The sequence below is a fragment of the Chrysemys picta genome, chromosome 2, assembly GCF_011386835.1.
Source record: "Chrysemys picta bellii isolate R12L10 chromosome 2, ASM1138683v2, whole genome shotgun sequence".
Lineage (NCBI taxonomy): Eukaryota > Metazoa > Chordata > Testudines > Emydidae > Chrysemys > Chrysemys picta.
The window spans coordinates 40808772-40821825 of record NC_088792.1 but is presented as its reverse complement, the minus strand read 5'-3'; the positions used below and the strand labels follow the sequence as shown (position 1 = coordinate 40821825).

The following is a 13054-nucleotide window of genomic DNA, read 5'->3' as shown; positions in this document are numbered from 1 at the left end:
AAGCCCTGGCTGGGATGATTTAGTTGGGTATTGGTCCTGCTTTGAGCAGGGGGTTGGACTAGATGACCTCCTGAGGTCCCTTCCAACCCTGATATTCTATGATTCTATAATGATCTCACTAATGCTGTATGCAGTGGTGATAATACCATTTTACTTCTATTCTAACATACTATGTATATGTACAGTGCTTAGCATAATGGGAAACAAGCTTGGTTGGGGCTTCAAGGGCCTACCAAAATACAAACAAATAATAATAATCTGACCAGAGAGAGAAGAATGGATTCAGTCAGAAAGCAGCACAAACTGCAACCCCACAGTACCATGGCAGAATGGGTTAGACTCAGCTTCAAAATGAAGGACCCATAAAATTACAGACACTTGAAAAGCACTCTCAGAACAAATTTAATACCTGGTATTACATGGTTGTTAATCTTCAATAAATGTTTCAGTACTCAATTTCTATTTAACAATACAACAAATGTATTATTCAGTCTAAATGAACTGTGTGACAACTACTGTGATTTAAAGCATCATGCAGACAGAATTTATCAATTGTGTAGTCCATGTGACTTTATTTTGAATTAGTTTTAATTAAAAAACACAATCTGCCTGTGTAAAAGTATCCTGTAAATATTGCCTCTCACAGGCCTTTGCTGCTGGTGGTGGTGAGAAACTGTATTAATGGAGCTTCCCTTACATTATGGAGGTATAGTTCGGTACTGCTTTGAGAATAGCAGTATCCATATGTTTTCCCCCAACCTCCTTCCCTAAGGTAGAGCTCATCTGTTAAAAGGCTGTGAATTCTGACCGCTTCCCTTCAGGGAGATTTGTGATAAAAGAAACCCCGATTGCCTTCTGGGGAGAAGATGAAAGGCATTGTTGTAAGAGACCTATATAGTTACATGGAGGCTACACGTCTGTCGATGAAGTGACCATGATGTATTTAAAAAGTTGAATGACAATATGGATTTGATTCTTTAAAGGCATTTCTAAATTTTTCTTGCCTTGATAGCAGATGTCATCAAAATTCTCTCAGGATGCCATATATTAGAAACAGCTGTATACTTGCCAGAGCTCTTTACCGATTTGGCTCATTCCTGTCAAACTTGCCTTTTGTAGTGTATAATGCAAGATTTCTTTGTACACAAAATGCTCAAAGAACAGAACACACAGAATGCCACCCTTCAGAACTGATTAGTGTACAAATCTGTTAAAATTGTTAGTGGTTTTTACTTGGCTTCAAGTAAGGTGGCATTAGGTCAGGTTTTCTTTCTCTAGCTGTTCAAGAAATGCATGAATAGAGCTGACTGTGAATAGTACTGAGCAAGCTTGGAGCAGCAGTGGCAGTGAGTAGGAGGAATAAGAGGTGCTGATCCTTATTAAGTGTCCAGTCAGTTCAGAAGGTGCCTAGGTAGCCAGAGACTTGCAGACTGAAACAACAAAGAGAAGGAAACACAAACAGTCAATTAAAATATATCGAAGCATTTAAGTTTCAGTATTGTGTGTTGCAAAGATTCTTTAAGTAGTCATGTTTGTGAGAGAGGCACTGTAGCGGGGTGGTCACCCCACTCCGGCCAGGGCCGGCTCCAGGCACCAGCTTAACAAGCAGGTGCTTGGGGCGGCCAAGGGAGAGGGGCAGCACCGGCGGCAATTCGGGGGCGGCAGGTCCCTCACTCCCTCTAGGAGCGAAGGACCTGCCGTTGAACTGCCGCCGCCGATCGCGGCTTTTTTTTTTTTTTTTTTTTTTTTAACCAATTGCCGCCGCCGATCGCAATTGTAATTGCGGCTTTTTTTGTTTGTTTGTTTTTTTGTTTTTGCTTGGGGCGGCAGAAATGCTGGAGCTGGCCCTGACTCCAACCCTGAAAGGGTTAAAGGCCTCCCCTTGGAGAGGCCTGGGGCTGGGAGCCAATAAGGAGAGGCTGGGGGGCAGCCAATCAGGGTCAGGCTGGGCCCTATAAAAGAGCTGCCAGGCCACAAGGCAAGGAGTCTCTCTCCAGCCTTGGAGGGAGAAGGACCGGGCTGCCTGGGAGTTCAGGGTACTGGGAGTAGAGCAGGGCTAGGGAAAGGCAAGAAGAGTTGGGGAGCTTTAGCTTGGCAAATCCCCAGGCTGCGGGCCTTGCTAAAGAACAAAGCCAGTACAGGGGTTGCAGAGGTGCAGTCTGGGGTTAGGCAGAGGCAGCTGGTCCGACCCCCTTGCCAATGATCATGAGTGGCCGTTACGGATTGCAGTTTGCCCCAGTGAGCGGGGGCTAGATGATGACTGGCAGTAGCCACTGAGGCAAGGTGGGTTGGAGGTTCCCCTGGGATGAGAGACCCAGAGAGTGGGGGTACTGCTGGAGCAGCACCCCAAGGTAAAGGGCACCGGGTTCAGGGAGGGACACGGGGGCCAACGGCAGGCGAGACACCGTCCAGTAGGAGGTGCTGTATATGCTGGAGAGCTAATTCCCGAGATGACCAGCAGGAGGTGTCACGCCTCTGAGTTGTCACTTTGCTACAGGCACCATTTGTAGTGGCAAGAGCAGTCAGCTGGGAGTCAGGAAACCACAATTCTAGTGCCAGTTCTGTCATTTACCTACTTGATGCAGTTGGGTAAGTTGCTTGTTAATCTCTCTATGCCTCCAATTCTCCAACTGTATATTAGGAAAATGCTTACTCTACTTTATAAAGAGCTTTGAGATACCCGGATAAAACATGCTATGTAAAATCAAAGTTTAATCAGATTTTTTTTATTATGACTTATTTATTCACCTTATATTCAAGTGGCTTGAATAGCCACTTTGTGGTACTTGCATAGTGAATTAGGGTATTGAGACTAATTCCTTGGGCTGTGGACAACTGCTGGTGACATGCAATTCCGGGGCCTCCCCTTTGGGTAGATATGAAATCCAGAGATGCTTTTAAGAGAGAGCCAATGAACTTTCTATGCAGTCATATAGCCAGGATCACCTCCATACAGGTTATGTAAGCATTCGTGTAGCCAGATGAGCATTTTTCATTAACACATTCGTCAACAAAGTACATTTAGCACTGCATTTCAGACCCTGTAGTAACAGACATCTATTTTCTCTACTGAAAGATCACAAAAACACTGGGTCTTTTGACTTTCTCTCTTTGTGGTTGGTTTATTCAGCACTGTATAGGAGAAATAATTTCCTTTGACAGCTCTGCATATTTATGTTTTCTTTTATTTTTCAGTGCGCTTCATTACATCCACTTTTACCTGTATTGCCTTGCAGCAAGAAGTCCCCAGGTGATTCTGGAGAAGAATGATGGTTCAAGTCACAGTCCAGTGACAAAGCAGCAGGATGCCGGTAGAATGCAGATTACAGCGATTGGGAAACACAAAGTCAAAGGAAATGGATATAAAAGAAGAGAAATGTAAGTCCAGAGATACCATCTACTCTCTACCAAACAAATATCCATTGTAATTCTATGTATAATACATTATTTTTATGTAGCACAGCTTTCATCCTAAAGGATCCTAAACTGCTTTGCAGAATACATATACAAGAATTGCTTCACCCACCACTGAAATGTGGCTTGCTCTGGGGCTGTAAGCATCAGCTGTTTACCAAGAGCTCATGATGTGAAAAAGAATGTTGTGTTTAATTGACACAGTAGGAGGAAATGATTTAGCTAGACTGTAATTTAAAGCTGTCTTAATTTTCTCCTTAGTTAAGTTAGAAAATGGCCTACCTGTAGATGTGAGATCATAGAGTATAAAATGCACAGGTGATTACACCTATTATTGAAAACAACTCCATGGTCATCTTTAACCAGCTTACGCCAATAAAGTCATAGCTATGTCTTTAAACTATGCTGCTCATACTGTTTTATCTGAAAAGTCAGGCCCTGATTACTTAAAAATTTAAGACAAGTGTTCTTCCTTGAAAACATTTTATGGGTGCCCCTTAATTCTAGGTCAGCGTGCTGATTTTTCTGAAGAATCTTTTCTTCTGTAATTTGCATGTTGGTGATTTTCTTGCAAATAACTGGGTTTCAGATTCTGTTGTTGGACACTTGGCTTTCTTTATTGGGCTGACTGGGCAATACTTTGATTTTAAAACTTTAGCATCTTTTTTATTAACCACAAGGTTGATGAAGGTAACAGATCCTATTTAATACATGGAAATGACTGATTAATATTAGTTATTTAATGTTAGATTTTTACTTGTAGCCTTTTCTCAGTCATACAGCTCTGTAATGCTATTCAATGACAAAACTTAATACATCAAAGAAATAGCTAATGTTGAAAAAAACTTTCTGCCCCAATCAGCAGAAATTCCAGTATTGAAGCAAAGAAGGTGTTATAAGTAAAGCTGGAATAACAATTGTTAGCAAATAATGTATTTGATGAATGTTGCCTTTTTTTAGCTTGCAAATTGTTTGCCAGCAGATTATTTTTTTGAATTTACTACTTAGTTATTTGCTAAACTGTGACTGATTTCTGGTCTGTAGGTGGTTCATAAGCAGTTTGTTGCAACTATTTGAAATGTGAGCTGTTTTATATGACAAGCAAATCACTTAGTATGCTTCTGTTCCCTGAGTAGACGATTCAAAACTCTTTGACTCAGGTTCCTGGTATGAATACTTGTGATTCTGAAATTGAAACTGGCTCTCCACAAATACTCAGCCATTTTTATATGTTTCAGTTAATATTCCTGTTATCAAATGGGTTTACTCCCTCAGAGGGCTGTTAATATGAGAGAGATCTTGAATCAAAATTGGGGAGCCAGTGCAGAGGACAGAGCATCCGCATGAGGTACTCATAATAACCTGAATACTTAATCAAAAGGCTGCTGTCGTCTATACTGACTGGAGCTGTTTCAGGACATGGAAATTCATTACTAGATATAATCTGAAATATTCAACACTGAAGACCATGAATGAGTGGAACACCTATTTAACAATCGAGACACAGGTATATTCAATAGAGGCGCAAATTCTGTGCATTTCTTTTCTCTCTCTGCCAAATGTCACCTCTGTTTTGCCTGGGTTCAGCTTTCATCAGATGCTATTAATCTAGGTCCTGATAATCGCTAGGTACTGGGAGATGCTGCTTTTCACATCTAATGTAAAGAGATGTAGTGCTGGGTACCTATGACATGACCCAGGGTACAATGTGGACTGATGAACAGCTGTCTCCTATCAGTTCACCAACCTGGGGGTGCCTTTTACACTGCTTCACTGTGAGAGTTACTACTCCTGGTCTGCTCACAGACAGCCTCCAGCATGTAAGTTACTCCCAGTTCTATTGTATGAGTGCTATAGCCAGCCACCCTTGAATTACATTGAAGAGCAACATCAGCAAATTCCCAGTCCCAGACTTTCCCCAGAAATGTATGTCTTGTACTGCCCAGCCCCTGCTGAACAATACAAGCTCATATAAAATCTGTCATGTTATTAATAGGAAATGATATGCACAAATCCTGTTATCCCAAATGGAGTTTCCTAAACATTTCAATCCAGACACACTGGTTTAAAACAATAAAACAAATTTATTAACTAAAAAAGAGAGATTTTAAGTGACTACAAGTTATTTATATTTTATTTATTTATTTGGTGTATGCAATCCGGTCAAGCCAAGGCACAGCATTCTTATCAGCAATGTTCAAGGCACGAAGACCTCCAGGAAGTTGAGTCATTTTGCAGTCCTCAACAATGTGTGTCATGGTTTGTGGCTGCCCAGATTGACATAGTGGACTGTCTCTAAAATGCCACAGAAATTCTGCTGCAGCACAAATTTCATGTCCGGTATGAAACTGGTTGAGAAGGCTACATTGCCTTTGTGGGTAAATTAAACCCGGGTTGACGTTGAGTGGGGTCTGATACAAGATAATATTTTGTCACTTTCTCTGTGGACCATGAAGCTTGCCACGCGTCTTCTACTGTAAATCCATCATGTGGTAAACTTATCCACAATGGATGCCATGAGGGCATATGACCATGTCTTAGTAAAACCATCCAGAGGAATCTTATAGCTTTACATGCAATGTTGCCACACATATTTTACCAGGATAATATTGATCAGCAAATTATGATGGTTTTTTTTCAAATGATGCCTCACAAGTCATTCTTTGTAAAAAAATTATCATAGTCTTGTGCAAGGGGTAACATAGGGGTACAGACTGTCACAGTATCATTTTAATATCTGTTGTCTCACTAGCTCTCTTAATGACTTGCTATAGGTTTTAAAGAAGATGGGGAACAGGGAATGGACTGAGCTTAGATTCCATCTGAGAGGGAAGATCTCAGCATTTCAGGGCGTTTCTTTGTCCCATGAAGCCTCTTGGAGGTGCCATAGGAGTATTTGGTGATCATCAAATGCCACAGAGATGTCTAGCAAGGTGTTTCTTCACTGTCTATAGACGGGATGAGACGATCCAACAGAGCAACAAATGCTGTCTCTGCACTGTGATTGAATGGCTTTCAGAATAATGGCTGTTGGGTGGTGTAGAAGAATATTCCTCTACCAACTTCTGAATTTTAGTTTGCTTAGAAAAGGAGATTAGACACTGGGAGTTAATTTGTGAGTTTACTGGTATGATGGTTTCGTTAGCACAGGTAAGAAATACTTTTGCTTTTCCTGGCGGAATTCTCTCTTCAAAGGATGTGTAGATACTTTCTTTTGTAAGGGGTTCTAGCTGTGGTGAGAGAGACAGTTGGTGGCCTTGAATCCTGTTAGTGCTTCCATGCTACTATTGGTGAGAATGGGCTGAGTTCTTGGGAAAAGGTGGGGTTTTTTTTTTTTTTGGTCTTGAGCTTGGTTTGTTGTTCCTGGTATTTTATAAGGCCAACTCGGATGTGAGGCAAGAGATTTTCTCTGAACTGAAATGATGGTTCCTCACCCTGGGGTTGAGTCAAAGCAGTTTAAGTTCATGAGAAGAAGGAGGAAGATCTTTGACTCCTTCACAGTATTTACATGGGTACATGAAAATTCCATTGGGTCAGTGTTTTTTTGTTTTTTTTTCCCCCACCACTGACTCTCAGATTTTCTTCCCTCCTGTTTTTTCAGTCCTGGGTCATCTATCCAGGTAGTGGGTTGGGAGAGGGGGTTTTGGTGCCAGGTTCTCAGTAGACAGAGAGTGGCTCTCTAGTTGGTAAAGTTTGCTTTGTTTTACAGTTTGGTGGGGGTCCATGCATTTTCAAGAGCTAGCATGGTGAGAGCATCATCTTCTGTGAAGACAGGCAAAGCTCTGATTTCCAGCTGAAGTAAAGGTTGGTCTGTCCAGGACAAGAATAATAGCCACATCTAGATCTGTGTGTGCCTGGAAATTATCTGTGAGAAACCTAACCTGCAGGGTCTGTAAATTTCTGGCCTCCAGAGTCAGAAGTCTTTTTTTTTACTCCTGTAGATCTATGTATATGAAACTTTCTCTCCCCACCCCACCTTGAGCCACTGGGCCCAGCTTCACAAAGGTATTTAGGTGCTTAATGCCCAGACTTAGGCACCTAGGTGTAGGTTCCATGGGACTAAAACCCAGGCCTGCAGAGCCTGGGATGGCTGACATTTCCCCATCACTACCAGGAGGGCACAGAGTGGATGCGGAGTCACATCCAAGAAGCACTGTGGCGATTAGGTGCCACAGGCAGTAATGTCCAAAGGATCCAGAGTGACAGCACTCTGCCACCTTCTGATTGGCCATTTGCACTATTTAACCCTGGAGTTGTCTGAGCAACAACACAGACTTCCGGCCTGCTGTGACTCCAGATCCCAGCTTGCTTCTGATCTCCAGTCTCTGACCCCAGCCTGACTCTAACCCTGACTCTTGCCTCCTGATTTTCAGCCTAGTAGCTATTTCTGATTTACAGCCCCGGCCTGACTCTGACTTTTGCTTACTGATCCTGGCTCTAGTGATTACTACAATCCCTGCTCACTGAATACCCCCTCGTGGCCATCCTTGACTTGTGGACATCAGCCCAGGTGTGACAGGTAGGCCAGAGTGCCTGTGCTCCAGTCCCTTACACCAAGTCCCAATTTTAGGGTCTGCTGCAATCACAAAATTCCCGCTCGTTTGTTGCCTAACCGTGGAGACGCCTAAACTCACTTGGTGTCTAATTTTTTCAGTAAAAGTTCCCTATGTGCCTAAGTTTCTACCTCTGTGCATGTGCACTGCTGCCCCACTCTAGGCATCCAGACATGTATTTCCCAACTAAGTCCCAGAGCGATGCATAAACTGGGGGAAGATACTAGGGGTGCTGGAACCGGGGGGAGGGGGCAGGGGACCATGCCCCCCCACTTTTAAAAGTTGGAGGGTTATGCCCTCCTGCTTTTTACCAGCCATAAGGATGAGTGATGGTGGGGAGAGGGATGGAGAGAGGAGTGAGCAGGGGATGGGGTTTTGGGAGGAAGAGGCGGTACGGGAGTGGGGCCTTAGGGGAAGAGGTGGCATGGGGACAGGGGCTCAGGGAGAAGGGGTGGCACGGGAGCGAGGGCATGGCTGGAAGTGGAGTAAATACTTCCCTATTCATATTTTCCACACCAATCATGACTTTATAGCCCTCTATCATATCACCCTTTAGTTGTTTCTTTTCTAAACTGAACAGTCCTAGTCTTTTTAATCTCTCCTTGTATGGAAGCAGTTACATATCCCTAATCATTTTTGTTTCTCTTTTCCATACCTTTTCCAATTCTAATGTACCTTCTTTGAGATGGGGTAACAAGAACTGCATGCAGTATTCAAGGTGTGGGTATACCATGGATTTATATAGTAGCATTATGATATTTTCTGTCTTATTATCGATCCCTTTCCTAATGGTTCCTAACATTCAGTAAGCTGTTTTGACTGCTGCTGGACTTTGAGCAGATGTTTTCAGAGAACTATCCACAATGACTCCAAGATCTTTCTTGAGCAATAACAGCTAATTTAGAACCCATACTTTTGTATGGGATTATGTTTTCCAATGTGCATTACTTTGCATTTATCAACAGTGAATTTCATCAGCCATTTTGTTGCCCAGTCACGTGAGATCCCTTTGTAACTCTTTGCAGTCTGCTGTGGACTTAACCATCTTGAGTAATTTTGTATGATCTGCAAATTTTGCCACCTCACTGTTCATCCCTTTTCCAGGTCATTTGTGTGGTTCAACATATCCATAGATCCCAGTACAGATCTTTAGGGGACTCCTCTATTTACTTCTCTCCACTGTGAAAACTGAGCATTTATTCCTACCCTTTGTTTCCTATCTTTTAATCAGTTACTGATCCATGACAGGACCTTCTGTCTTATCTCATCACTGCTTACTTTGTTTACAAGCATTTAGTGTGGGATCTTGTTAAAGGCTTTCTGAAAGTCCAAGTACACTGTATCAACTGGATCATCTTTGTCCACATGCTTGTTGACACTCTCAGTTAAATCTAATAGCTAGAATATTGCATAGCTCAGTGGTTAGCACATTTTCCTGAGAGACAGGAAACCCCGGTTCAAATATTTCCCCCAATTCAGCAGATAGGTGGCGTTGAACCTACGTCTTCCACATTCCAGATGCATTGGGCTAAAAATTATAAGGTGGGAACCACCACAACCAACAACTGAATAACACAACACGTAAGTCCCTTTGTGGATCTAATGTGGGTTACTTCCCCTCATTACATTTAACTTTAAAACTTTTCTTTTCTCTTAAATAATGAATGACTCCTTCTGTAATAAGAAGAACAGGAGTACTTGTGGCACCTTAGAGACTAACAAATTTATTAGCGCATAAGCTTTCGTGGACTACAGCCCATGCATCCGAAGAAGTAGGCTGTAGTCCACGAAAGCTTATGCTCTAATAAATTTGTTAGTCTCTAAGGTGCCACAAGTACTCCTGTTCTTCTTTTTGCGGATACAGACTAACACGGCTGCTACTCTGAATCCTTCTGTAATGAAGCTGTCAACAGGCTGTATGAATTGTATAAAAATATAATGGATCAGCTACATTGGTGTAAATCTGGAGCAACTCCACTGAAATCAATAGTTATTCCAGCTTTGAACTGTAAAAGTTGAGGTCAGTTTAATGGCTTGGAGTGGTCCCTCCCTGTCAGCCTTGGAGGGAGGCCACTCCGCCTCGATATGCCATGTAGCAGCTGATAGCCAATTGATGGGGGATTAGCATGGTGTCAGCAAAGAGTCTATGGCCCTGGCCCTTTGGGGCAGGGCAGTAGCAGTCTATACCTCAGCTCCTCTGGCTGGGGCATACAGCAAACAGTCAGGCTCAGGCCCTCTGGGTAGGGCAGAGCAGTAGCAGTCATAGTGAAGCTTCTCTGGCTGGGGCAGACAGCAAACACACACAGGCCACTCAGCCTAAAATGAGCAGGCTGCCATCCCAGGGGCGAGGTTGGCAGCAAGGAGTAGCGGGACCTGGGCCCACCCTACTCCACTAGGTCCCAGCCCAGGGCCCTACCAGTGGCAAGTGGTCAGCAGGGGTCCTGCTGAAATATGCTGTCTGTGGTTTCAGCCACAAAACCAATCTAATGTCTGGTATCCCTGGGCTACTTCCTACCCCTACCTGCTTGTAAGGCTCTGTTGCTCGGGGAGTCCTCAGTCTCCTTGGGATACTCAGCAGTCAGCAATCCCAGCAGCTCCTCGGGGTACTTGGCAAATAGCAGTCTCAGCTGCATCCCTCCCTCAGGGTCCAACTCCTGGGATAGGCACAAATCAGTCCCTGGTGCAGGGCCATCAGCAAGGCAGAGACATCCAGCTCCTTCCCTGCCTCTGGCCCAACTGAGCTGGAGGCCCCACCTCTGATGCATTCTGTTCTGCCACTCTGCTTCTAGCCTGAGGCATGGACCCTGCCTGGTTCCACCCACCAGTGGGTGGGAAGTGGTTCCTCCCAGTCAGCCTCGGAGGCAGGCCACTCCGCCTTGCTACAATCAGAATTTGACTCATTGTATTGTACTGTTTTCTTCTTACTCCAGGTAGCAGAGGGTGGGGTTTTTTTGAGTTACAGAATTTGGGCAGGCAGACTCAGATGGACTGCAATTCAATTCAAATGTGCAGAAACAGGACATTTCTGCTAAGATCCTGGGGAAAAAAATAGCATTGTTAGTTTTTCAAACATAATGAAACTTTCACATTTTATTTTTATAAAGTGTATCTTAGTCAACTGAGAGCATACTTATCACCCATCAGGTGGAGTAAACTTTGGATTTCATGTAGTCTTATATATCTATTGCTAACTGGAGATACAGTGTATTTCAGTGTGTGGAGGAAGTAAGGCTGCTAGAGTTAAACTAACAGAACACAAGTCAAATCACCCATATCTATGGCAAAGCAGTTTAAAACACAGGTAACAGTAGGGTTACCAGATGTCCCATTTTTAAAGGGACAGTCCCGTTTTTGGGACTTTTTCTTATATAGGCGCCTGTTACCCCCGCCCCCCCCCCCACCCTCTGTCCCGTTTTTTCACAGTTGCTATCTGGTAACCCTAGGTAACTAGGATGCTGGGTTTAATTACTAGGCCATACTGCTTTATATTGGGATTAGCTCTTCATAGCTGTTTCAGGAGATTACATTTTAGATTAGTTTTGAATAATAACAGGTGGTGGTTGAAAATTCCTTTACTCACTTTTTGTAAACAGTGGTATATTGCAGAGCATTTCTGATTGCAATAATATGACCAATGATTTTTGCACAGCTCACTATGTCACCACCCTTTGGCAATGAGAAGTAATTGTCTCTAGGAAACAGAAGTAAGCAGATATTACTCCTCAAACTGGCTCTTCCCCAGCATAACCCTTCTAATCTCTCAAATGTACTAAAGGTAACTGAGAGTACACCATGTTCACCATTGTATAGTGTGCCCTGGATCTCAATCACTATATTGTACGAGTTACCTTACTGAGGTCTGAAGCTTGTGTGCTCTACATAATCCACTTATTAAATACCTGTGTTCTGTCAAGTTTTGTCATGTAGCACTGGTCTGGCTGCCCAGCCCAATGGTTTCCACAGAAGGAATGTAACTCTCATCAGCCACTTGGACAGGTTTGAGTTGTCACAAAATAAATTTAAACAGTGATTTAAATAAAGTTGGTTGAGGTTGAAATTTGCCGTGATGGATGATGGGAGTTGTAGTCTTCTTCCCAGGTAGTCAGATGTTGCAAAATGTAGCTGAACACAGAGTGGGGATCTGACCTGTGCTTTATGGATGGTAGGGGAAATGGAATGAACATGGAAAAGAGACAGACTATCTGCACAGCTGGCTGGGGATCCACAAGTTTGTGGCCAAGGTTCCTCTAGGGAGAACCCCTTGGCTCCCCACCCTTTTTGTGGGTGTACCTTCTGCCTTACTACGTCCTTGCCAGCCCTGTGGGGTTAAATGTGGCTCAGAGCCATGCATCAAAACCAACATGGGTTTTTGATTTTGTTCTCCTCCATACGTTTTTACACAGGGCCATATGCTCCCCTCCCACGTATGTGTCATGCCAGGAATGTAACATCATATATTTGTCTTGCCTGGATTCATTTGTATTTGTCCTGCTAATAATTCAACCCAATATGTTTGTTCTGACAGAAATTAAATGAGTTTGTCTAATAGACTCCTATGTGTATGCTGCCAATAATTAAGTCCTTACTTTTCTTGCCAGGAATCATGTGCTATAGGTTTGCAGTGCCAGGATCAGTGGCCTTGGCTTCTACTGTATATTAGTCCTGCCAGAAATAAAACTCCTGTGTTTTTCCTGCATCAATTGAAGAATAAATGGGTCTTGCTAGGAATCATTCATGTTCACTAGGGAACTTGTCTGGCCAGAAATAATAGAAAAATCTTCCTAGGCAGAATTCAGTCCTATAGATTTGTCCTGCTGGGATTTGTATAATATTTCTCTTAAGAAGAGCACATGTGGCAAAGCTACATTTTAAAGCTGTCTTTTGCCTAAAACTGAAGCAGCGCTGGCTGAAATTAATTCAGTAATTATGAAAGGAATCGCAAGCATACAAGTTTGCTGGTATTGTACACCACCTTCCCCCCCGCTCCCCCATAGTCAGTTGCCAGACATAAGTGGCTGTATACATGAATCAAAGCTACATGTATGTCATTTATCATGGACTTACACCATTTACTTCCATGCCAGGGC

General features: G+C 43.2%; 1 long non-coding RNA gene across 1 annotated transcript; it reads right to left on the bottom strand.

Moving 5' to 3' along the window:
- Window positions 1–386: 386 nt before the first annotated feature.
- Window positions 387–11658, bottom strand: LOC135981286 (uncharacterized). Its single transcript, XR_010598241.1, has 4 exons — window positions 11548–11658; window positions 10489–11003; window positions 3221–3256; window positions 387–1430 (listed from the first exon to the last, which is right to left on the bottom strand). It is a non-coding gene; the product is annotated as an uncharacterized LOC135981286 (long non-coding RNA).
- Window positions 11659–13054: the final 1396 nt, after the last annotated feature.